Genomic DNA, 24,101 nt, shown 5'->3' with positions numbered 1-24,101 from the left:
AAGATAAATTTAAATTAAAAATACCGCACATACCTAATAAAATATACTATCAATCATTGATTATAACTTCCTTCCACATTAAAGTTACAAATATTTTATATTTTTAATTATTTATTTATAAGAACTTTGTATGTATAATTTAAATTTTGTCTACGTTTAATATGCTTAGTTATGGATATTATCTCATAGAAAGTGTAAGCATAAAATTTTCATGATATATTGTGTGATAGTGATTTATTTTAAATATAAATAATTTCTATGTTTCATTTTAAGAGTCAAAACACATGAACTTTAGCCAATATTTCAAGATATATTTCGTTACCATATTAATATGAGATGACTTTATAGTTATTTTTGTGTACGTAATTTGTAAATATTAAATTATATTTTAATACTCAATTTATTTAATTAAATTTAGCTTTAAAAATTAATCAAATTGGAGAAAAAAACTAAAAATTAGTGGAATGACATTAGTACTATTTGTACCACATTGATGGAATACACTAATATTTTTTCATATATAATGTTATGACTTTAGATTATTGTGAGAACGTAGCAATTAGTATAGGTTGGGCATTGGGTAGTGGGTTGGGATTAAGTTGTGCATATAGGTGGAAAATTGTATTAAATACAAGTAATCAAGAAGAGGTGTATGTTTATGGGGTTTAATAAATTAAATAATTAATTAGGAGATAATAATTAATATAGGTAGAAAATTGTATTAAATACAAGTAATCAAGAAGAGGTGTATATGTGTATGGGGTTTAATAAATTACATAATTAATTGGGAGATAATAATTAATATTTCCTTACAAGAAATTTCTTAAAAATTATTAGAATATCTTCATGCGGCTTTACTTGCGGAAAAAATGGTATGAAAATTCTTATTTTGTTAATTTTTATCGAAATAGTTTCGGATATTTTTAGTAAAAAATATTAGATTATCTTCATGCAGCTTTACTTGGGGATTTTGAAATTTGCAGGAAATAATTACCTACGAAGGTTTTACCATCTGATTCTTTTTGGTTGGAAAATTCGCAAGAAACTTATTTTCATATACAATCCCTTGGAAAATTCCCTAGTAATCCACACTTTTCTTGCAGTGAATACATTGAGTGACATCATCATCGATGTTCTCAATTCTCTGGATTACCAATCTAAGATACATGAAATTATCTCTCTTAGGGATACCCTGAGTGTCAACCCTCACTTCTACACTATCTTCATGAACTGTAGTGCTGCATTTATTTACACGACCCAAAAATGAACGTGATAACACTTGTCTATTCCCACAAAGACAAGTAAGCCTCAACCCGATGAAAACGACTGAAATGCGGAAATATAAAGCAAGAACAAGACAAAGACGACAAACTTATTCATTCGAAACAATACCCCAAAACCTGGTAGTCACGTGTACAAGCGACTAATGAAAATACAGAATTCGAAAGTTAAATATAAGTCTAAGTCTCTGTTTCTCAAGTAGAACAAAGCTTAAAGTAAAAGAAAAGAGGGTCCGCCAGGATGACAAACAACTACTTCTCAAGTCCTTCAACGAGCCTCGACTGTCAGGAGAAAAAGAAGAAAATCACATGGGTCCGGGTTTAGAACCTACACAAGTGTAGAAACAAGGGGTGAGTGCCAACAACATGGTACCCAACAAAAAACCTAGAAAATAAGGCATCTAGCTAGAAAACGTATACCCCTTACACTCCTACCAAACCTCCTCAAACTATAACCTACACAGAAATCAGCTCAACCTAGCAATTCTACAATACACGGCTCACAAGACCCAATATTGACAGTTCAATCTTCACAATTCAACAATCAACCAAATCAAATAACTCAATCATAATGTCAAGTAGTTCAGTTACACCCACAAGTACATCAATATAACAATTAACAAGTAAGTCACGCATAAGCATCAAAAGTATCAGGTCACAATGATCAACCTCTCGCCGGAATCATTTCCCATCGGCATAATATCACTAGCCGGAACCATTTCTCATCGGCTTTATATCAAATCACTAGTCGGAATCATTTTCCATCGATTTTATATCACTAGCCGAATCTATTTCCCAATGACTTTATATCACTAGTCGGAACCATTTCCCATCGGCTTTATGTCAAATCCCTAGCCGAAACCATTTCCCATCAGCTGTATAAATCGTCACATGTCTCATCACGCTGTTCACAATCAATGCATACAAGCAATATCACACCACTCGGAAGAAACAACCATTCACACAATTCAAGACCACATTCATGCTTTCAAGCATTTCATCAAACAATCAACAAGGGTCACAATAAGACAATTCATATCATCATGTTCATCACATAACATTTTTCATTTCAACCTTTTTTTTATTCATTTAGATGTAAGAAGTGGATAATTAAGCCCTTCACCTCATCCTCATTACTCCCAACACACAAGCAACAAAGGAAGCACATGAATTCTACTAGAATACAAGGTTTAGGAGATCACTTGTCTTAAATCAATCAATATCACTCCAAGAGTGGAGTCTTCCCCTTCCGAATAACTTCTAAAGCCACACAATCTAAAAACTTTTCCTCAAAAATTTGGTCCAAATCGCAACTCCAAAGCTCCCAAAACTCAAAAACGGTGAAATGGGCCTTCAAAAATTGTAGGCAAAAAACCCTCTTAGATGTCGCAAAAGCGACCAAGGGTTCGCTGCTAAAAACGCAGGCATCACAAAAGCTAAGCCTCCTTCGCAAAAGCGAACGTCGCTTAAGCGACAGGTTCTTCGCTTAAGCGGAGGTTTCTTAAGCGATAGGACCTTCGCAAAAGTGAAGCCTGCAACACCAGAAAACACAACCAATTTTCAACACTCCTCAAGGACCGTCAGGATTTTTGAACCTTGTGAACACAAACCACATATGTAAAACAATTATACTCAACATTCCGGACTGAATGGACTGTCAAATCACGAATCTGAGGTCTCCTTAACCTGACATTTGTGAAAATCACAAGAAACTAACTCACACCTAATAAGGCTAAAACAAGCTCGGGACTTCTCAACAATCAACCAAGACCTCACCGAGGCCTAAAATCATCCACCAAATCTAATGAAACTCTTGAAATTCCGATCTAAGCATCTGAACCTCAAACATTGATCAAAGTCAACCCAAAGCTATAATTCCACAATTTCACAACTTAAGACCTCAAATCCTTAAAATGACTCGAAAGCAGAAATTGACAACTTTCACGCATTAGATTACATTCCGAGACTGGTGGAATCGATAGAACTATCCTGATACTCAAAACTCCAAAAGACACTGAAAATCACTTTCTTAACAACTTAACCTTCTAAAAGCACAAATTTACCAAATTCTCAACTTTTAACTCAAAGTTCAAAATCAACTTTTCAAAACTCAATCATACGAGACTCGGGGTCCATATTGGGAGGGCAAAATGATAAATTCACAAAACGTTTTTAAAATGACCGACAGGGTCTTTACATTATTCACCAGTAAAAACCATGTTCGTCAACATAAAGCAAAAGGAAATACCTGGAGCTTTGAAAAGCTGAGGATATTTGGCACGAATATCAGACTTTGTTTCCCAAGTCGCCTTAACGACTAAACGATGCTTTCAGTGCACCTTCGCTGAAGCAATCTCTATAGTCCTAACTTTCCGGACCTGCCTATCAAAAATGGCTATATGCTCCTCCTCAAAAGATAAGTCTAGACCCAACTCATCTAAATCAAGGGAAAGTACATGTGACTCATCCGGCACGTACTTTCGAAGCATGTAAAAATGAAACACGGGATGCACAACTGACAAGCTAAGTGGTAAGGCCAACTTATAGAACACCTCTCCCACACGACTCACAATATCAAAGAGTCTGAACCTCATCAAACCCTTCATGGGTGGCACTCAGAGCCAAATATGATAACCCTCCATAAACACTAGAGCTCGAACTCTCCAATATGCATAACTCTTCTATCGACTCTGGACTGTTAACAGTTTACCTGGATCATACAAACCTGATCTATAGAATCTCTAAGCAAGTCTCTATTGAATTAATCCATTGAATTAAATCATCCGACCAGAGATCTACACCATCTACCATACAATGCTTTGAAATGGGCCATTTGATTACTGGAATGATAGCTGTTGTTGTAGTCAAACTCTCTTAAGGGCAAATGTCGATCCCATCTAGCACCGAAATCAATCACACAAGCTTGGAGTATGTCCTCCAACCCCTGAATAGTCCGCTCGGACTGGCCATCTGCTAAAGGATGAAATATTGTACTCATATCTAACCGAGTACCTAAACCATACTGCAATACCTTTCGAAAATGGGAAGAAAACAATAAACCTCGATCAGAGACAATAAAAATTGAGACTCCTTGCAATCACACAATCTAACTGATATAAAGCTCGGCTAACTTCTCCATTGTATACATCACCCAAACTAGGATGAAATGGGCGGACTTGGTCAACCTATCAACAACCACCCAAATGGAGTCATAACCACCCACGATGGTAGGTAGTCCCACAATAAAGTCCATTGTGATCCACTCCCACTTTCAAGTAGGAATATGCATTCTCTAAAATAAACATTCAGGCCGTTTGTTCTCATACTTGACATGTTGACAAGTCAAACACCTCGAAACGAAATATGCAATATCCCTCTTCACACCACACCACCAATAGTGCTTTCTCTGGTCATGATACATCTACACTGCACCCATATGGATGGAATATCAGGAACAACAGGTCTCCGTAAGAATCAGTCTAATCAAATCGCCCACTTTGGACACATAAATTATGCCTCTTATCCGTAAGAGACCATTAAAATCAAGGACAACCTTCTTGGCTTCCCCTTTCATTACTTTGTCTCAAATGAGACATAACTTGTCATCAAACTAGTGCTCACGAATCTACTCAACTAAGGAAGAATGAGTCTCAATAGAAGCAATAAAACCACTTATCTCCTCAAAAATCTATAAACAGACAAGACTGTTAGCCAATCTCTAAACTCTAGACAATGGTGTCTCCTCCACAATAATAGAGGGAAGACTTATCGTGCTAGAAATCTTCCTACTCAAAGCATCGGCCACTACATTGGCCTTTCCTGGAGTATACAAGATGGTGATGTCATAGTCCTTCAATAGCTTAAGTCATTTGCGCTGCCTCAAGTTCAGATCTCTAGGACCGAAGATATACTGAAGACTCTGATGGTATGTGAAGACCTCACAATGAGCTCCATACAAATAATATCGCCATAGTTTAAGCACAAACACTATGACTACTAACTTCAAATTATGGGTAGGGTAATTCCTCTTATGTGTCTTCAATTGTCTAAAGGCATAGGATTTCACCTTGCATTTTTACATAAGAACACCACCTAATCTAACTCTAGAAACATCACAGTACACAGTGAAGTTCACACTCTCCTCAAGTAAAGTAAAAAAAAGAGCCGACGTCAACAAAGTCTTGAGCTTTTGAAAAATCTCCTCACATTCATCAGACCACTGGAAACTCACACTATGCTGCGTCAGTCTAAGCAAAAGGGATGCAATGATAGAGAAACTCTGAACAAGTCATTGGTAATAGCCCGCAAGTCCCATAAAACTCTAGATCTCAGTAATCGATGTAGATCTGGTCCAACCCCTCACTGCCTCAATCTTGGATGGATCTTCACAAATACCTTCATTGGACACCACATGTCCAAAAAATTCTACAGAATCAAGCCAAAACTCACACTTTGAAAACTTGGCATAAAGCTTTTATTCGCTTAATCTCTGGAGTACAATTCTCAAATGCTGATCGTGATCTGCCTCGGTCTTGGAGTACATCAAGATATCGTCAATGAACACTATCACAAAGGAATCTAGATAAAGTCGAAACACCCCGTTCATCAACTCCATAAACGCTGCAGGGGCGTTAGTCAAATCAAAATATGTCACAAGAAACCATAGTTCCCATAACGGGTCTTGAATGCTTTCTTAGGGAAATCTAATGCCCTAATCTTCAGCTTGTGATAACTGGATCTCAAATCAAGCTTAGAAAACAGAGATGCACCCTGAAGTTCATCAAATAAATCATCAATACGAGGAAGAGGATACTTATTCTTCACTGTCACTTTGTTCAATTGTCCATAATCAATACACATCTTTATGGATCCATCATTCTTCCTCAAAAATAATACATGAGCACCTTATGGAGAAAAACTAGGGCAAATATACCCCTTACTCAACAAATCCTACAACTGGTCCTTTAATTCCTTCAACTCAGCTTGAGTCATGCGATAAGGAGAAATAAAGATGGGCTTGGTGCCCGGCTCCAAGTCAATGACAAAATCAATATTCTTATCTGGAGGAACACTTGGGAGATCAGTAGGAAACACATTTACAAACTATCGAACCACGGGCACAGAATCCATGGGAGATGGCTCTATACTAGTATCCCGAATGAATGCCAAGTAAGAAAACACCCTTTATCAACCAATATCTGAGCTCTAATGAAGGAGATAACTTTTCTATGGTTAGAACCACTAGTACCCGTCCACTCAACTCTGAGAAACTCGACATTGCTAAAGTCACAGTCTTAGCATAACAATCAAGAATAACATGATGCAGAGAGAGCCAATCCATACCCAAGATAATGTCAAAGTCTATCATCTCCATAATTATCAATTCTACCCAAGTATCATACCCAGCCAAAGAAACAAGGCACAATCGATACACTCGATCCACCACTATGGATTCACCCACCGGTGTAGAAAAATGAATAAGCACAGACATGCAATCAAAGAACATATCGAATCAAGCAGCAAAATAGGTAGACACATAAGAGAAAGTAGATCTCAGATCAAACAATACAAACGTAGGTTGATGACAAACTGAGACAAAACCTGTTATCATAACATCAAAAATCTCAGCATCAGAGCTCCTTGTAAAAGCATAACACTGGCCCTTACGACCGCTTGAAGTTTGAGTAGAACTTCTACCTCCACCTTGCAGAGCTGGAGTACCCCTAACAAAAGTCCTGCCGCCTCTACCGGGCTAAACTATGCCTCAACCCCGGGCTGGAGGCACTGAATCCCTAGTTGGAAGAACTGAATAAGAACGTTCAGGTCCTGAATGAGTTTGAAGAGGACATTGTCGCATAATATGACTTGGATCTCCACAAATATAATAAGATCTCGACACAGATAACTGCTCCTGCAAACGAGAAGAACTACAATGACCACCTCGAAAAGAACCATAAGGTCTTTGGGCTGACTGCCCACTCTCAACTTCTGGCATAGAAGCATTAACCGGTCCACGATATTGAAAAGAACTACCACCTATATGCAAACCTCTACCTCTGAATGAGGCACCAGAAAACTGACCAAAAGAATGGTCCCCCTTCGGCTCCCTAAATCCTCTTAAACCATCCACTCCCCCTTGGCGGTGCTCACAATAGACTGGAAGAAATTCCCATCTCTAGCTACTTTGAACACATAAGATCTAACGGAGAAAGTCAACCTTCTCAAAAACTTGTGAACTCTCTGCCTCATCCGGAACGATAGTCATAATATGCCTAGAAAGCTCACAAAAACGGTCCTCATACTCGGTCATAGACAAACCTCCCTGAGTGAAGATCTCAAACCTTAGAATACTCTTCTCTCACGCTCCAACAAATGAAACAATCATGGAAAGTACTAAAAACACATCCCACTTTGCCCAAGGAGATCCAACTAGTCTAGACCTCACAAAAGTACTCCACCACTCTCTAGCGCCACCACGAAGCTAAAGTACAATAAACCAAACACCACAAGCATCCACCATACGTACTGCGTCAAGCACCTCATGGATAAGGTTAAGAACTCATGAGCATCCTTTCTCTTTCAACCCTGAAACTAGGGTGGTTTCATTTTCTGAAACTCTCATAATACTGTTGATCAGTTGCTGTCAGAATAACATTGGGAGTAATTTGTGCACCAACAATCGATGCAGGAACCATTAGTGGTTGCCCACCTGAACATGAATACCCGGAGTCAACTGGCCTGCGGTCTGTGACTCTACTCTCGTCTGAGCACCTTGTGGCGTACTTGTTACACTACCCTAAGAGAGGTTCTCTAACACACCTATCATCCTCAACAAAGTCACCTAAAACAAAGGAGCTCCAAACTCGGGAGGAACCTCGTCCTTAGCAACCTCTACCTGTGGCTCTTGAGAATCCCTTCTAGCTCGACCTCTGGCTGGTGTTGCTTCACAAGTATGACCTCTAGCCGGTGTTACTCAACGAGGACGACCTCTTGCTTGGGTCCTACCTCTACCCCTAGCTGGGGTCTCAATAATAGGATCCGGGACCGCCTCCCCTTTACCACTGGAAACAGAAGCTCTAGTCCTTGGCATCTGCCAAAACAACATGCAACAACTCAACATTAGAGAAGGTAACCACACACTATAAGTAAGGATGAATAAAATGAAGTTTACTAATGATCTTTTAAGCCTCTTAAAGATAAGTACAATCATCTCTATACCGATCCTCAAGACTCTACTTAGACTTGGCATGTACACAGTTGAGACCTATGAACCTGGGATCTGTTACCATTTGACACAACCTAAATATACACACGATGACACTTGTTTATTCCTATCAAGACAAGTCAGCGTTAACCCGATGAAAATGAAAGAAATGCGGAATTATAAAGCAAGAACGAGACAAAGGCGGAAAACTTATTCATTTTAAACAATACCTTAAAACCTAGTAGTCACGTGTACATGCCACTAATGAAAATACAAAATTCGAAAGATCGATAAAAGTCTCAGTCTTTGTTTCTAAAGTAGAACAATGCTTAAAGAAAAGGAAAAGAGGGTTCGCCAGGATGACAAGCAACTACATTTCAAGTCCTTCAACGAGCCTCGACTATCAGGAGAAAAAGAAGAAGATCACATGAGTTCAGGTTCAGAACCTACACAAGTGTTAAATAAAGGGTGAGTATAAAAACTACTGTACCCAACAAGCTACCTAGAACACAAGGCATCTAGCTAGAAAATAAATGCCCATTAGACTCCAATCGAACCTCGTCAAACTATAACCTGCACAAAAATCAGTCCAACCTAGCAATTCTACAATACACGGCTCACAAGGCCCAATATTCACAGTCTAATCTTCACAATTCAACAATCAACCAAATCAAATTACTCAATCTCAATGTCAAGTATTTCAGTTACACGCACAAGTACATTAATCACAATTAAAAAGTAAGTCTCACATAAGCATCAAAAGTATCAAGTCACTATGATCAACCTCTCGCCACAGTTATTTCTCATCGGCACAATATCACTAGATGGAACTATTACCCATCAGCTTTATATCAAATCACTAGCCGGAACCATTTCCCATCGACTTTATGTCAATTAACTAGCCGAAACCATTTCTCATCGGTTGTATAAATTGTCACATGTCTTATCATGGTGTCCATAATCAATGCATACATGCAATATCACACCACACAGAAGAGATAACCATCTATACAATTCATGTCCACATTCATGCTTTCAAGCATTTCATCAATTAATCAACAAGGGTCACAATAAGGCAATTCACATCATCATGTTCATCACATACTATTTTTCATTTCAACCCCTATTTATATTCATTTAGCTATAACAAGTGGACAATTAAACCCTTCACCTCATCCCCATTACTCCTAACACACAAGCGACGAAGAAAGCAAACAAATTCTACTAGAATACAAGGTTTAGAAGATCACTTGCCTTAAATCAATCAATATCACTCAAAGAGTTGAGTCTTCCCCTTCTGAATCAGTTCTAAAGCAACACAATCCAAAAGTTTTTCCTTAAAAATCTGGTCCAAATCACCATCCCAAAGCTTCCAAAACTAAAAAAAATGGTAAGATGAGGCTTAAACCCCAAAATGGCAAGCCAAAAACCCTCTCAAATGCCGCAAAAACGACCAGGGATTTGCTGGGCATCGCAAAAGCGAAGGTAGTTTAAGTGAGAGGTCCTTTGCTTAAGTGGAGGTCGCTTAAGCGACAGGACCTTCACAAAAGTGAAGCCCGGAGCACTAGAAAATACAACCAATTTTCAAAACTCTGAAAGGACCCCTCGGGATTCGTCTGGAACCCTGTGAACACAAACCATATATGAAAATCAATTATACTCAACGTTCCGAACTCAATAGAACCATCAAATTATGAATCTGAGGTCTTCTTGACCCGACATCCGTGAAAACCATAAAAATCTAACTCACGCCTAAAAAGGCTAAAACATGCTCGAGACCTCTCAAAAATTAACCAAGACCTCACCTAGGCCTAAAATCATCCCCCAAATCCAATGGAACTCTTGGAATTCGATCCAAGCATTCGAACCCTGAATGTTGACCAAAGTCAATCCAAAGGCTAAAATTCCACAATTTCATAACTTAGGACCTCAAATCATTATAAAGACTCATAATAAGAAATCGACAATTTTCACTGATTATATTTCACATTCCAAAACTAGTGGAATTGACGAAATTCTATTTTGATACTAGAAACTCTAAAAGATATTGAAAACCTGTTTCTTAACAACTTAGCCTTTCAAAAGCACAAATTTACCAAATTTTCAACTCTTAACTCAAAGTTCAGAACCAACTTTTCAAAACTCAATCATAGAAGACTCGGGGTGAATATTGGGAGTGAAAAATGGTAAATTCATGAAACTTTTCAAAAATTACCGACCTAGTCATTATATTTATACTCCAAATATTCCATTTTACTCTTGCTCAACCTAAACACTTTAGACTCTAGAGTTTGTCTCATTCACTCCAACCTAACATTAACTCCATCACATGTCTCATCAATCAGTACTATATCATCTGCAAATAACATACACTATGGAACGTCATCATGTTTACACAATGTCTATTCACCCAACACCAAGGCAAATATGAACGGGCTAAGAACTAATACATAATGCAACTCCATCTCAACAAGAAAGTTCTCAAAGTCTCCTCCCTTCGTTCTAATCTGGGTATTGACGCCATCATACAAGTCCTTTATGGCCCTAATATAAGCCACCAATACGCCTTTAGCATCCATATATCTCTTGTGGATTTCTCTCATAACTTTTTCATAATTTTTTTCAAGGTTAATGAACACTATATGTAAGTATTTCTTCCTTTCCCTATATTTCTCGCTCAGTCTCCTCACTAAATAGATGACTTCTGTAGTCGATCACACTAGTGTGAAATCGAATTGGTTCTCAGAAATGAACAAACCCTTTGTCACACTCATCTTCATCATCCTCTCTCAAATTTTCATAGAGTGGATCAACAACTTGATGTTATAATTGTTACAATTTTGGATATCACCCTTGTTCTTGTACAACAGGAACATTTAACTCTACCTTGAATCTTCAGACATTTTTGTCGCCTTAAAATGACATTAAATAATCCAGTCAACCACTTTATGCTTGTCATGTCTATGCTCTTCCAAAGTCCATCGGAAATTCATATCATTCGGTTGCGCTTTCTCTAATTATCCTATAATATAACACTTAACCTCCTCAACCGTAATACACCTAAAGAACTTAAAATACCGACGACTCTCAGAGTGCTCCAAATCCCCACATAATGTCTTTGTCCCATTCTTCATTCAAGAGTTTGTGGAAGTAAGTTTATCATTTTTGGCCTAATGAGGATCCCTTCCACTTGCCTTCCTCATACTTAATGTCTTTCACTTGATCAAGGTCTCGAGCCTTCCTCTCTCGCCTTTGCGAGCCCTTACAATTTTTTTATCTCTATCTTTATTCCCGAGTTCAACCTACATGTGTTCGAAAGTTTCCATTTTGTTGCCTTAACCTATAGCACCCCATATATTTTAAATTAACTCACTTGTTAATCTGGAAACATATGCACCAAAAATTATTTTTTCCCCGCTCTATATTGTGTGATCATGAGTTATCGGGAGAATAAAATTTTAAATGGGTTATCATTTGATGAAATATATTTATGGGGATGATCAAAGAATTTGATTAAAGTTTTAGGCCAAAGGGAGCTTGGTAAAAAAAATTATATTTGAAAGTTTTATTTCGGGAAGGTATTTTAAATAGTCTCGTATGTGATTTGACTTGTGATTATCAGAGCTCCCAAACTATATAGAGTTAGAGGGACTACCACCTATCGAATTATAGATTTATGAGTATAGTTTCCAACTCACTAAACTATTTGTCAATATGACATTAGAATAGAGAGATATTGACATTTTTGTGAAACTGCACAAACACATATGTCAAAGTGGGCCTATGTCACGACCCAACCCACTGAGCCGTGCGGGCACCTACTCTAACACCTACATAGGAAAATTCTGAACACTCAATTTGAAAAACACAATGCGGAAATCATTTCAACATAAGAAAACTCTTTTAAAATCCTTGAATAAATATAAACTCGATTATAAGAATCATCTTTTTATAAACAACTAAAAAACCTTCCCAAGGAACTAGTCTAAGTAGGTACAAAAGTCAGTAAGAATCTACTATGTATAAAAACAAAATAAGACACAACTCCAACCATAAGAAAAATGAGTAGAAGTTGTCGGAGATCATAATCGTCTTCACCTATGAAACACTACTGAATCTTGCAACCAGAAACTATGCCAAGTGGCATAGAAAGAGTAGTATCAGTACAAACAACATGTATTGGTACACATCATCGATCGACCTCACCCCACCACATAATATCATGCAATAATATCCAAAGAAATATGTATGTTGAATATAAAGTTAGGCCCCGGTCCACCCATTCACCATCCTCACTAGAGGTAATCCATAACTTGAACTCAACACACCATATTCCTTTTGGTGCCAACTTCATTCACACTATATCATATCTTAACCCCTCTATTACACAATAATTCCCCAAACACCATACTGCTACTTCTTGCAACTTCTTACTTTACACACTTCCATTATACAACATATGAACGAGTATCCCCAACACTTAGCAAATAGAAATAACCAATTCTAGTCATTGTTATAAAATTGCCCGAACCAAATCATCACCTACATTATTTAACATGTCATCCTAGTCCACACAAAAGAACGCCAAAGCTTTCAAACACATAATCCAAACCCTCATGAAACCAACCACCCATAACTATACATGTACCAACATATATATATATATATACACTCCCTCAGTCTCAATTTATGTGACACTTTTTATTTTTTGAGAGTCAAAACAATTTAAGTTTGATAAGGAATTTGCGCATGAAATCTTCATTTTTTTTGAACAAAATTTATATATTTGTAAACTACGTAAAAAGTACTATAAGTCACAATAATTGATAATTCAAAATGTTTAAAAAATCTATGAAAAATTTACGGTCAAAGTTAGATTTGTTTGAATATCGAAATCCAAAAAGTGCCACATAAAATGGGACGGAGGGAGTATATATGTGTGTGGGAGGGGGTGTGCGCGCGTGCATGTGTGTTGGATGAGGTGCTATGCTAGCGTGCACACACACACACACACGTATATATGGGGGGTGTACGCGTGTGTGTTGATGTGGCACTTGATCTAATAAGTATATATACATAACACGATACCGCCAATAAATCACAGATGCAATTATACATTCATGTAACACATTCATTGCACGTGATTGAGAATAGTTTTACTTCACATTATGCCTTTATAACATTTCCGATCACGTATCAAGAATGCATTACGAACAACGCAGTTAACAAACACCTAAAACATACATGGGAAAACAACAATTATCCCCTACCCGAAGGATACCTTTCCAAAGTTTTCCTGCACACAATTCGATTACCCACTGTTACCTTCCCCTATTTAACACCCAACAACATTAATAAGACAAACCACAACCAATCAGTTCCATCATCATCTTAACCACAACTAACCATTAGTTTTACCTTCCAGACTTTGTGTCCGTAGGGTTATGCATGAAAATCCCATGACAATCTACATGATATAATATGGGTAAATGTAGGTCTAACTACTAGGTTAAGAAAACTAGCCTACCTGGGCACCAAGTAACTCTTGAAGAACGTTGAATGGAACCCTTTAATCCTTGGGGAAAAACTAACGAGCGTGGACCAGAAATTGTTGGGTTTTGCCCTTTTTTGCATGAAAATCCCTCTCATATATCCCCTTGTGCTTATGGTGTCTTAGAGGGATTTTTAGAGTAACCCTCACCTACTTTCTCCCTAGAAAGTGGGAGGAAAATAAAAGACAGTAAATTAATTAGGGTTTGATCCCATCAGCCCTACTATAGAGGTCATGCAGGTGCTATAGCGGCACCGCCATAGCATAAGACTTCCCGCTATGGTAGGCTGACGTCAGCTCGGACAATCCAATTTTAAGCAATTCTAATGTGTGTCTCAATTTTTAATTGGGAACCAAAATTCAAAAATTTGGGACTTCCTCACGAGGTACACTTAAATAGCGATGGATTGGGTTATTATAATAGATACAAATTTACCCATCGTTCGTCTCCGAACGAATATTAGGGCGTAGAGGAAAACAGACAGATCAAGAAAGATTACGACTAGACTCAAAATAATAAGGACAAATTTTGATACCACGCAATTCCTAACATTAAAATTTCCTGCGTATATTAGGTCACCTTGTTAGGAGAATATAAATGCACGAGGTTACAACTGAAATTTCTTTCCACCCAATAAGATGATTCTCATTGTAGTAGTCAGGATGAAGCTATAGGAATGTCGCCATAGTGGCCATGCATCAACTATAGAGGCTCATTGCAATTAGAGCTGAATATAGGGGAGGGAATAGGTTTTCCTCCCCATTTCTCTCTTTAACTCTCCATACTCTCGCAAACCCACTTTGATCACTTCATTCCAAATGTCAAAAACAAGGTAACAATCATGCACTCTAGTCTTATGTATTCATTACGTACATATGTGTCTAAGTGGAAGGATTTATATCGAGGCAGCAAGAAGGGCTTGTTCCTTTCTAGATTTGTGTCCACACTTTTCAGGCGAGTTGGTGTGCCGTAGGATGATACTAACTCGACAAAAGAGATAAACCTCCCCTCTATTCAACCCCTACGAGTGAGAAAGTTCCCACCCTAGAGTAGAAAAGGAGGAGAGTAGATGGAGCTGGGAGAAGTCGTTTCGCAGCCGAGTCAGGTGAAGAAGAGGATGCCAATGATGAGGGTGATGTCCCTCCTTTATAGCCCCAACACCCACTTTCTAGTAGCCATGTGGAAGAGGACCTAGCTTTTGTCTAGAGAGCTTTAAGAGGTGTCACTACCTAATCTCTAGTCTTACCCTCCACTACCTACAAACTTGAGATGCTACGTAACAGCTGAAATAAGAGAAGAGGAGGAACTTGGAGAGGGACCATCTGATGGCTAGGATGTGGAAGGCTATCAAGGCTATATTAACCTATGTTTCCCCAACATGAGCTTCCCACCCTTGAACCCGAGGATTCTTAAGATTTTCCCTTCCTGAGAGAGACATGGACCCGTGAATGAGCCTCGAAGGATCTCCAGATGATTACGATACCTTCCCCCTTCCTTTTTGGATGTGTTTGAACTAGACTTGGTTTTTGCCTCATTTGGGCATAAATACATCTTTATCGCTTTCCTTTGTTTTGTTAGCACATGGATGTTCGTACTAACTTATTGTCATCGATATTATATGCTAAGGTTGTTTATGGATACTTCTATATTGTTGCGCATTAATATGAGCAAGAACAAGCGATTTGAGAAATTTTAGGAATTAGGAAAAAACATGGTTTTAGGTTCTATCTCGTCTCTAAGCACTATAGAGAGTGACATGCCGCTATATCGACTCCTACTATAGAACAAAAATTCCCACTATAATTGGAGCATTATAGGGGCCCGGTCCACTTGGTGCATCGACAAGGACAATCCAAATTTTTTCAAAATTATGCAACCTTACCCCTCCCCACAATCACCACAACTCCAGAAACATAACTTTGGTTAATAAAGTAGTTCCCAAGATCATTCCCAAAAATATATGATACAGTCCTTGAACGTGACCTCAAGATCAGACTCAGAACACATCATAGGGTCAATCCCATATGATCAGAACATTCAAGACTGAACCTAAACCAAGGCATGATCATTTAAACACATAGCAATTCATCATTCAATTATCACACATAAGCAGGTCACAACTTTTCCTTGTCCATAATCTCACGAAAATTCAAGCAACTACATTCTATCCATTAGTTGTTATCTCAAGCAATGTAATGCACACAATAACAATCAACAATGTTATCATTAAATTTATTAGGTTTGCTACATTTTATTTGTATTGGCCATCCATGCATCCACGTGACTTTTAAGGATAAATACCAATTTGAAGCCTGGTTATGATCTTTCATTGTATGCTTCCTTCAGCCACACCCACTCCATTCGATTTACTTCATAGAGATACTACCTGGAATTCGGAGATACCAATTGGAATCAATTCATATCGTAAGTGACAAACTACACGAAAAGAGTGAAGAAGTGGAACAATTTCCTAGAATGTTTTATAATTCCATGAAAATAAATGTGGACGTCAACACAAGCATCCTCAAAACTCTATTCAATATTTCCTCTTATAATGGGAGATCGGTAACCTAGGCTCTGATATCAAATTATCACAACCCAATCCACTAGATCAAGTAGGTACGTACTTTAACACCTAGATATGAGACCCTTATCACTCAATTTAAAATGGTTAATGCATAAATCAATTTAGCATAAGAAAACTCTTTTTTTTGGTAGATAAAAATATTTATTACCAAGTAAGAATTATAGCTCAAGTTACAGTAAAAGACATACATGTCTGGACATACCCAACTCCTGATTATGTTAGCATCTATCTCCTTTACCAATCTAGACTATGGATAACATCTAAACATTTTGATATATAACCTATTTTGAGGTTTCAGATGAGCCCTGAAATAGACCTCTTGGGCAATGTGTTTCAGAATGTCTTCCAAGCTCCTTTCTTCTGTTGGAATACTCGTTGGTTCTTTTTCTTCCAGATAAATAAACTATTGCAGCTAGTGTTATCTTGTAAACCTCAGCCATGCTACTTCTCCTTTTATACCACTTCTCTGCCCATTTGAGTCCCCCCCCCACTCCATACATGGTCTTTGGATGTGCATCCATTTGAGTAGCCTTGCCCATAGTTGTCACGTGTAGTTGCACCCAAAGAATAGGTGTTGAATAGACTCAAGTTATTTATTGCACAGTTGGCATTGTAAGTTTACGCCCATTCCCCATTTGGCCAGTCTATCACAAGTGTATATTTTTCCCAATGCGACTAATCTCAACATAAATATCCATTTAGGTGCACCTTAGTTACCGCATATCACTCCTTTCCAACTAACCTTTTCAAATTGTCCTTGTAACTTTTGATATATGCTTTTAATGGTCAATCTGGACATTGTATGTACTGTCTCCAAAGGTATGTCAGCATCTATGAAATATTTGTTTGCCTTAAATATCTTCTGCATCACTTATGATGCCTTCTTTGGTTCTATTTCCCAAGTACTTCTACCCTTCACATAATATGCATGGATCCACTTGATCTATATTTTATTCTTCTTTGTACACATATTCCATAACAACTTGCTGATTGTAGCTTTGTTCCATATTTCCATATCAATCATATTCATCCCACCTGTTGATTGAGGTTGACATAGTCTACTCCAAACTACTAATGCTTTCTTTGTTACTTCTGCCTTCCCGGTCCACAAAAATCTTTTACACATCTGATCAATCAATTGTGATATCTTCTTTGGTAAGATGAAAATTTGTGACCAATATGTTTGCATTGATATCAGTACACTCCTTATCAATTGGGCTCTACCAACATAAGATAGGAACTTTGATGCCCATGAAGAAATCCGACCTAGCATCTTTTCCAACAATGGTTCACATTGAGCAATAGATAGTCGTTTTGTACTAAGAGGTACCCCAAGATATCTAAAAGGCATTTCCCCTATAGTAAATCTTGTGTATGCTATTATTTCATCTTGTTCAGTAATGCTTACTCTTCCAAAGTATATGGATCTTTTGCTGGTATTTACTATCAATCCTGATGCATTTGAGAATTCCTGGAAGGTATCAAACAATAATTGGACAGATCTGGCATCACCTCTGCAAAATAGTAGGAGATAATCAGCAAAACCCAACTGGACTATGTTCACCTTTGAGCATTTCCCTGGTCCACTTCATGTTCTTCAGTAGTCTACTCTGATACTTTATACTCAAAACAAACAAATATGGGGACACATGTTCCCATGCCTTAAGCCTTTTTTGCCTTAAAAGGACTAGCTGGCACACCATTGGATAGTATTAAATAGGACACAGTTGTGAGGCAAGACATAATCCAATTAATAAATCTAGTTGGGAAGTTTAATTGTCTCAGAATTTGTTCAACAAAAGGCCACTCAACATAATCATATGCCTTCTGCATGTTAATCTTCATCATGCTTCCAGGAGATATACATTTCCTGCCATATCGTTTCACCAATTCATGGCTAAGTAAAATGTTATCCATTATTACTCTCGCTGGTACAAAAGCTGCTTGGCTAGGATCTATCAATGTGTCCATCACAGATTGCATTCTTATAGTTAAGATCTTGGAAATAATCTTGTATAGAATGGTGCATCATGATATTGGCCTATACTCTTTCATTGATTGAGGATGCTTAGTCTTTGGAATCAAAGTGATAAGAGCACAATTTATAGCATCACACATTACTCTAGTATCAAAGAAGTGTAACATAACTTGAGTGATCTCCTTACCCATTATAGGCTATATTTTCTTATAAAATAGAGCATTAAAACCATCACCTCTTGGGGCCTTGTTATCCTGAATACTCAACAGAGCATTGTACACATCTTTTGCTGTAACCTTGTTAATTAATAAATAATTGTTGTTCTCTATTCAAAGTTGGTCCTAATTTCATGATATGAGGCTAGACAGGGGTTATAGTTGCTTTGCTTCTATACCCAATAGACCTCTATAGAAACTCACTATCTCATCTTGTATACCATTGACATCCTGTATTACTATTCCAGCTGCATCTGTCAATCTTGTGATATGATTGTGTGCTTGTCTGTTCTTCATGCATGCATGGAAGTATGTAGTATTTAAATCACCTTCTTTTAACCACAGAACTGTGGATTTCTGTTTGGTTGCACTCTCCTCTATATTTCTCCACTTTTCCAATTGTGTTTTGAGGTTCTTTTCCATATGATATTGCTTCACTTGGTTATCATCTCGAAAATACCTCATTTGTTCCTATAGCACCTTCAATTGAGTCCTAATCATAGTTACTCTGTATTGAATCCCTTGAAAATCATGATTACGCAAACCCCTCATAGGTTGTTTCAACCTTTTTATTTTCCTCCAAACCTCATTCATAGAGCTAGCATGTCTTTGTGATTTCCAGTTATTCTCCATTGTCTGCATGAATTCCGGGTGGCCAGCCAAGTAGTTGAAGAATCTGAATGACTTAGGTCCAGTATTCTCTCTTGCTTCTATTGTTACACACAAATGGCTATGATCTGAAAATGTAGGATCAAGTATGTTGCACTCCAAATGGGTCCAGGATGGCAACCATATAGCATTCACCAAGGCTTTATCTATACTACTATAAGTGTGGCCATTTGTCCAAGTATAGTTCCTACCCATAGTCTTCAATTCTGGTAACATAGTGTCTAGTAAACATTGCTTAAAATCTCTTAGTTCTGTCTCCTGAACTTGTGAGCCCACTATTTCGTCCTCAACATGCAAAATAGAGTTGAAATCACCCATTACTAACCAAGGCTGTCTGCACCTCATATTGTATTGATTCAACTCATACCACATATCCCTTCTATCTAGATGTGTATGTAGGCCATAAACCATACTTATATCAAATATCATGTCACTACCTCTCACCTTTACTGAACCATGAATCACTAGCATGTGTGTGCCTATTAATTGGAATTCCACCACCATTGGATTCCATAATATCCAAATTCTCCCCTCTGGATCCTCAACATAATTGTTATGCCATATCTAATTCTTTGTTATCTTCATCACAACTTGAGCTGCATTATTCGCTTTAACTCTAGTTTCTGTAATAACAGTTACTCCTTCTTTATTTTCTTGTAGAAACACCTTAAGCTCCTTGTGTTTATACACTTTATTTAGTCCCCTCACATTCCATGCTATTATATTCATCCAGTGTTAGTTTATGGGACTTGCCTATTGTTACCTCCCCTTATGTCTTCACTACCCTAACCAATTTCACACACATTTAGATACTCACCCTCCTCCATTGTGTTGAAACTATTTATTGTTCTAATTTGTCCCCCATCTCTTCATCAGTATGAGTGTGTTTGATTGCTGATTTCCCTTTCGCAGTGTGCCATCCCTCCTCATGTATGTTCTGATTCGTTGTTTTTTGAGTTTGGACACCTGTAGTTTCCATAGGATTCCTTTCTTGTGACTTCCATTGTTGCTTTACTTTATTCCTGCACTGTTGCTTGTATCCTTCCTTGTTCCTCTATTCTTTTTTTATGGAGCTTAGTACAACTATGTCTAACAATACAACACGTAGTACAATAGATTGACTCCCAGTCATATTGCACCTTTGGTTGCATCCTACCATCATTTGGATAAAAAATCTCTACATGTCTTGGTAGCGGCTTGGTAACATCCATTTCTATGAGCAACCTAGCATAGGATATTCTCCCAAATCCTGACGTACATTCATCCGCATACAGAGGCTTCCCCAAAGCACTACCAATTTTACTCAACGCAACCAATTCCCAGTAATGCAACGGCAAATTTGGGAATTGCACCCAAAAAGGAATAGTTCTCAATACATTCTTATTAAAATCAAAATCAACAGTCCAACTTTTCAATATGATAGTCTGATTATTGAACATGTATGAACCTGTTACTAAGATAGAGTTCTTATCTTTAATGTTATTCCACTTCACAACAAAAAAACCAACATTATGCAGGTATACATTGGGTTTCGCCACGAAGTTCTTCTCTGTTGCAATGAGTCTCATAATAGCTCTAATGGATTGGTGTGTTGCCTATCACATATGACAACATTACTCCATATTTCACTCCCGATTTCTACATCTTCCTTGCTTAATTTCACCACTGGTTTTCCTTCTTGGAGCACTGGAGGTTCAAAGCTCAATTCCATCCTCTTTGCTCCTAGGTTTGTAGCTTGAAATAGCCCCTTCCAAGTCTTCCTCCCTGGTACCCGACACTCATTTTGCCTTGTTGTTTCTGTACCCTTGGCCTCATCTAAATTTGGATCTGAGCTCAGAGCCCCTACTTTTGGAAATTCCTCTGACAGTCTTGACCCCAACCTTATCTTCATCTTCTTTATCATTAGATGTGAGTTTACCGGTGTTACTGTTCCATTCGTTCCTCCAGCCCCCCCCCCCCGAAATTGGTGTTTTCAGTTTTGATTGACTGGCCTGCACTGCTTCCTTGATCATGTTGTTTTTCGCTACCTGAGTTTTGTTCTTCTGGGTTCTTCCCATTGTCAATGAGTGCACGTTAGCTAGCCTTGCTTAACATGTGCTGAGAGAAAACGAGAAGAATTATTTTTCAAGATAATTCTTGAATAAACATAAACTATATTATAAGAATTATCTTTTTACAAACAATTGTAAAACCTTCCCAAGGAGCTAGTTTAAACAGATACAAGATCTACTAAGAATATACAATGCATAAAAATAAATAAGACAGTTCCTACCATAAGGAAAGAAGAGTAGAAGATCATCATCTTCACCTATGAAACATTATTGAATTCTACAACTAGACTATGCCAAGTGACATCGAAAGAGGAGTATCAATACAAACAACAACCCCACTACATAATATCATGCAAAAATATCCAAAGAACCATGTATATTGAATATAAAGTTAGGGCCCCGGTGTACTAATTCACCACCCTTACTACATGTAATCCTTAAGTCAAACTCAACACATCATATTTCCTCCACTGCCAACTCCATTCACACTAGATTATAGCGTAACCCTTTTATTTCACAATAATTCCCCAAACATCATACTGCTACTTCTTATCACTCCTTAACTCACACACTTCCATTATACAGTATGTGAATGAGTATCCCAACTTACCAAACATATATAACCAATTTCATTCCATTATTATAAAATTTCCCGAACTTCAAGAATTCTAAGTCATCACCTACAACATTTAACATGTCATCCCGATCCACACAAGAGAACATTCTAAATTTTAAACACACAAATTAGTACCTCATGGAACAAACCACCCACAACTACACATTATTTGGTGCAGTACCCGATCCAATAATATATGTATATATATAGGTAGGTCGGCATGACACACAACTTAATAGTAATATATGTGTCAGTGTGACACGCGATCATATATATATGTCAGCATGGCATCCGATCCAATAATTATATATATATATATATATATATATGTGCCGGTGTGACATCCGATACAATAATAATAAGCATATGCTGGCAAGACACGAATCTAATAAGTATAAATGTGTGTGCCCGTGTGGAACCCAATCAAATAATAATAATAATAATATATGTATATATATATATGTGTGTGTGTGTGTGTGTGTGTATGTCGGCGTGGCACATGATCTAGTAAATATATATACATAATAGGACACCACCACAAAATTACAAAAAACACATGTACATTCATGTAACACACTCATTGCACGCAATTGCCAACATCTTTCACTTCATATTATTCATTTCCAACATCCCGATCACCTATCAAGTATGCATTACTAATGATGCTGTTAACAAGCACCTAAAGCATACATGTGAAAGAAACAACTATCCCCTACCCGAAAGATTCCTTTTTAAAGTTTTCCTGCTCAAATCTGATTACACACTGTTATCTTCCCCAAAATAACACTCAGCAACATTAATAAGCCAACCACAACTAATCAGTTACATTGTAACACCCCGTATTCAAAAAGACCAAAATAGCATATTTACAGAAAGTTACAGGTGCCAGACCACGCCGGCCACCCACGGCCCATGGAGTGGACCATGGACCGTAGGTGTGGTCTGTGGTTGGCCTGCCTGGTAAGATTTTAGGGCTCAAGGCAACGACACGACCTACGAACCATAGGTCAAACCACGGTCCATGGTCAGGTGTCCATGGTTCGAGACCCCAGTAGTCACCCTCTCTGATGGTGACCAACGGTCTACCAAGATGGGTCGTGGGCCAAACCACGATCCATCGACTGGGTCCTTGGATGGTCACCTGGCAGTTAATTTCAGGGTCAGTTGAGTCTTTTCCTAATTAATTAATTAATTCCTATACTATGTCGTTTTTCCTATATTTAGAACCCTTATATAAATCTTTTTACCCCAAATTCACCTAATTTAATTTATTCTTCTTAAATCTCAAAAGAAAACCAACTCCTCTCAAATATTCTCCCTTTAAAACTTGAAGAAGAAGAAGATTCAATTAGGGTTTGAAGCTAAGGATCCATATTCTCTATTAAGATAGGCAAATGGACTTGATGTATGGTAGGTTTTATCCATGGGTTCCTTCCACCCATGGAGTCCCCAATTCCTATATTTCATATGGTAGGATTCCCCAATTAGCTAGGGTTTTCCTCAAACATCATTGGTTCTTTTGATGATTGATCTTAATGATTGAATTGTGTTTAAATATGCATGAATTTATGATTTACAATGATTTTATGATGTTTCCCCTATGAACCCATGCAAACCCCCATGTTTTTCGAATTGTGATTTCATAGTGTTGGGTTGTTGACTATGAAAGATGAGTTTTATGATCGAAAGCATGAAGTAATAGAATTACATGAATTTGTGATAAAATCCCTATCTAATACTAGAATTCTATATTTGGTGATTAGAAGTAGCTTTGAACCTTGAAAGGGAAATGTATGAGTTTATGCATGATCTTATGAAACCTATGTAAATGCTTTAAGGGTGCTTTGAAAGTAAAGTGTCTATATTGTTGTTGTTGTGTTGTTGAAAGGATATTCTCATAAAACACTTACAACCATGATGTGAAAGGTTTTATCACATAGAAAGGATTC

Source organism: Solanum stenotomum, chromosome 2 (assembly GCF_019186545.1).
Source record: "Solanum stenotomum isolate F172 chromosome 2, ASM1918654v1, whole genome shotgun sequence".
NCBI lineage: Eukaryota > Viridiplantae > Streptophyta > Magnoliopsida > Solanales > Solanaceae > Solanum > Solanum stenotomum.
The sequence above is the reverse complement of the archived record's forward strand: the minus strand, read 5'-3'. Positions refer to the sequence as shown.